The 4,583-nt window shown below is 50.9% G+C and overlaps 1 protein-coding gene across 2 annotated transcripts in view; it reads left to right on the top strand.

The window, feature by feature from the left end:
- CEP72 (centrosomal protein 72) overlaps positions 1-4,583 on the top strand; it is a 37,329-nt gene that overhangs the window by 28,303 nt on the left and 4,443 nt on the right. The window lies entirely within an intron of this gene.

Below are 4,583 nucleotides of genomic sequence, written 5' to 3' on the forward strand. Positions count from 1 at the left end.
ACCATCATTCGTGAATGCCTGCGCTGGGACAGGCCCCCCTCGTCCCCGTAGCTTCACCATGAGACCATCACTCATGAATGCCTGCGCTGAAGAGGAGAAAAGGTCTCAAAATGGCAAATAAACAACCTAACTTCACAACTCGAGGAGCTAGAGGAAGCTAAACCCAAAGGAAACGGAAGGAAACAATGAAGATCAGAGTAGGAATAAGGAGAGAGTAGAAAACAACAGGGAAAATTAGCAAAGCTGAGTTGGATTTTGAAAAGACACAAAAAACTCTTAGGTAGACTAAGAGAGAAGACTCAAAATCAGAATTGAAAGTGGATACATTACAATGAATGCCTCAGAAATGAGGTCAAGGAATGATTATTTACAAGCATTTTGGAGAACCTAGAAGAAATGGATAAATTCCATGAAACATACAACTTACTAAGGCTGTGTCAAGAAGAAATAAAGCCTAATAGGTCAATGACAGATAAGATAGAACAGTAACCAACTTCTTAAGAAGGACCAGATGGCTTCATGGCTGAATTCTACCAGATACTCAAAGAAAAATGAATACTTATCCTTCTCAAACTTTTCCAGAAAATAAAAGCAGGGAGCCTCCTTTCACAGTGTTTCATGAAGCCGGCATTACCTGGACACCAAAGCAAAGACTGCACAAGAAGAGAAAGTACAGGCTGCTGTCCGAGACTCAGCAGAAGGCTAGCATCCCCAGTGCAGCAGCACAGCAAGAAGGCTGTACACACCCTGAGGGAGCTGTGCACACAGATACATCAGCACATGGAGAGAGAGAAAGTACTGTCAGCCCAGTTCACGCAGGCGCAGCATCTGACCAAGGCCAACATCCGTTCGTGATTTTAAAACAAAGCTCAACAAAACAGGTGTAAAAGAAAATGCCTCAGCATAGTAAAGGCTGTTTATGAGAAGCCCTCAGCCAGCCTCATGATCAGTGGAGAAAACTGAAAGTTTTTCCTCTAAGATCCAGTGTGAGACAAGGATGTCCACTCATATAGTCTCTTCTACGGAAGGACAGTTGGCCCTTGAGCAATGTGGGTTTGAACTACATGGATTCGTTTATATGCAAATTTTTTATTAGTAAATAGTATATGTGCTGTGCTCAGTCACTCCGCTGTGTCCCGACTCTTTGTGCCCCCATGGACTGTAGCCTGCCAGGCTCCCCTGTCCAGGCGAGAGTCCTGGAGAGGGTTGCCGTTTCCTCCAGGGGACCTTCCCGGCCCAGGTGCCATACTTGTGCCTCCTGCATTGGCAGGCAGATTCTTTACCACCGCACTACCTGCAAAGCCCCTCAAATACAGTAATACTGTACAATTGGAAGTTGGTTGCATCTTTGGATACGGAGCTGCAGATTTGGGAAGTTGACTATAAATTGACTATAAATTATTTGTGGATTTTCAGCCACAAGGAGAGTTGGCACCCCTACCCTCTCCACCCGCTGTTGGTCAGGGGTCAGGTATACTAGCAAGAGCAAGTGGACAAGAAAAGGAAATAGAAGGCATCCAGGTTGGAAAGGAAGAAGTTACCTCTGCTTGTAAATGATGTATAAAACATTAAAGATACCACGAGGGAAAATCAGAATAAATTCAGTGAAGTTTCAGGGTACAGAGCATAACAGAGATCATTCTTGTTTCTTGACACCAATGACCACTCCAAAGCAATTCCATTCATAGTGTCAGAAAGAATAAAACAGTTAAGAGTGAACTTAACCAAGAAGGTCAAAGATCTTAAACAAAAGACTTTGACAGATGCAGTGTAATCCCTGTAGAAGTTCCATGGCATTTTCCACAGAAACAGGGAAAACAATTCTAAATTTTATATGTTTCTTATCATTTGTGTTCTTCCTTTTCTAGTTCTACAAAGACCCCAAATCACCAAAGCAATCTTGAGAAAGATCATTTTTCAGGCATCACACTTGCTAGTTTGAAATTATGCTACAAAGCTGTGGTAATCACATAGCATGGTGCTGGCATAAAAGCAGGGACAGATTGCTGGAACAGAACCGAGGGCGAAGGAAACCCCCCGTAGATGCCGCTGATCTCTGGCGGAAGCACCAGGGACCCCCCGTGCTGAAAGCGAGATCTCCTCGGTACATGGTGTTGGGAGAACTTGATGTCCACATGCAGCTGGTGGACCTGCACCCTTGTCTTAACAGCACACACAAAATCCAACTCAGAATGGACCAGAGATTTAAGTGTAAGACTTGAAACTGTGAAACTCCTGGAAGGGAGTTCCCTGGCAGTCCAGTGGTTAGGACTCTGCTTCCACTGAGGGGTGTGGGTTCAGTCCCCAGCCGGGAACTAGAATCCCACAAGCCACGTGGTGCGGCCAGACAGACATGTGGAAAGGGTGCTCAGTATTACTAATCACCAGGGAAGTGCAAGTCAGAACCAGAGTGAGACACCGCCGCACACCTGCAGAATGGCTCTCGCCAGAAGAGAGACACGTGGAGGGTGTGGAGACGAGAGAGGCCTCGTGCTCCGTGGGTGGGAGTGTGACTTGGTGCAGACGCCAGAAACCGGCACAGGGATTCCTCAGAAAGCCAGCCCTGGAGCTGCGATGCTGTCAGGCGCTCACTCGTGCCCTGCGCTGCGACCCCATGGACCGCAGCACGCCAGGTTCCTGTCACTCACCGTCTCCCGGAGCTTGCTCAAACTCCAGTCCATCGAGTCGGTGATGCCATCCAGCCATCTCAGGCTCTGTCGTCCCCTTCTCCTCCTGCCCCAATCCTTCCCAGCATCAGGGTCTTTTCCAGTGGTCAGTTCTTTGCAGCAGGTGGCCAAAGGACTGGAGTTTCAGCTTCAGCGTCCGTCCTTCACTGAACATTCAGGACTCAACTGCCATCTGCTCTAGCAATCCCACTCCTGTGCGTTTATCCAGAGGAGGTGAAATCAGGGTCTTCTGCAGCATATTCCGGAGAAGGCGATGGCACCCAGCTCCAGTGCTTTTGCCTGGCAGATCCCATGGATGGAGGAGCCTGGTGGGCTGCAGTCCATGGGGTCGCTGAGGGTCAGACACGGCTGAGCGACTTCCCTTTCACTTTTCACTTTCATGCATTGGAGAAGGAGATGGCCACCCACTCCAGTGTTCTTGCCTGGAGAATCCCAGGGACGGGGGAGCCTGGCGGGCTGCCATCTATGGGGTCGCACAGAGTCGGGCACGACTGAAGCGAAGCAGCAGCAGCAGCAGCAGCAGCATATTCACAGTGGCCTAGATGTGAGAGCCTGAGGCCTGTGATGGATGCATAGGTCAAGGTGGTGAGCATACACAGTGGGAGGCTACTCAGCGCTGTCCCGTGCACATGCCCAGTCACCTCTGACTCTGCAGCCCCCTGGATGGTGATGTGCCAGGCTCCTCTCTCCTCGGAATTTTCCAGCTGAGAATACCAGAGTGGGTTGCCATTTGCTACTCCAGTTATTCAGCTTTTGCTGTTCAGCCACTCAGTCGTGTCCGACTCTTTGCAACCCCATGGGCTGCAGCGCACCAGGCTTCCCTGTCCTTCCCCATCTCCTGAAGCGTGCTCAAACTCATGTCCGTTGAGTTGGTCATGTTGGATGGACCTTGAGGGCGTTGTCTAAGTGAAGTTAGTCAGACGTGGAAAGAAAATCCTCCACGATCTCATATCTGGGATCTAAGAGTTGAGTTTACAGAAGCAGAGGGTAGACTGACGGTCACCCTCAGCGGGAGGTGGGGGAGCCGTGGGTCCAGGGCTCTGAGCGTGGCTGACAGCCCCGTTAGTCAGACCGCGTTCCGAGACACGCGTCCTCCGCGAGGAGACGTGCGCGCTGGCCTGGCCGTGGTCGTGGCGGCACTGTGCGCGGGTCGTGTGGCGTCACCGGGGCGCCTCGACCGCGCGCTGTGGGAAGGGAGACCAACATGCGTTCAGCACGAGCAGCTTTCGCCTCCGATGATTACGGTTCAGTGTGATGGTATGGGAACTGTTCAGTGTTCTCCTGTTATTTAAGTTTTATTTAAAGTTTATAACAGGAAAGCAGATTCGATTCACATACTATAATCGCTGTTGTGGTCAGGCTCGGGCGTCGTCAGGGTGAGTGTGTGGACGCTGGAGTTAGGCTGCTTGGTGGTGCGAGTCTGGTCACCCTGCGCTGTGTGGCCGGGCGCGCGGCTGTGCCCGCGGGTGTGGGCAAGCTGCCGTGGCGACCCGTGTGCCCGGCGGTGAGAGTCCTCTGGGCGCCGCCACCCCGCGTGCGCCCTCCAGGCCCCTCTCCGCCTCTGCCCGCGTGCGGCGCTGTCGCCTGACTCCCACTGTTGCGTCACTCCCGTCCGGGCCCTGGTGTGCCGCCCTTCCCCTCCCGCTTTCCGCTTGGTGCCCACACGTGCTTGCTGTCTCACTTTGCTGTGTCTGATGTTAGCATAGCCTAACCTTAGTGTTGTCTTAGTGCTTATATTTAAGGTGGGTTCCTTCTAGGCAGCATACGCTTGGGTCTTTTGTTTTTATTTAATTAACAGCTTCTGCCTTTTCTTTGCAGTAGCATTTTTTAAAAATTCAGTTGATTTAAACTAGAAAACCAAAACAATTGACCCATTTCTCCCACCCCTGTCCTCTG

Source organism: Oryx dammah, unplaced genomic scaffold, assembly GCF_014754425.2.
Source record: "Oryx dammah isolate SB20612 unplaced genomic scaffold, SCBI_Odam_1.1 HiC_scaffold_20, whole genome shotgun sequence".
NCBI lineage: Eukaryota > Metazoa > Chordata > Mammalia > Artiodactyla > Bovidae > Oryx > Oryx dammah.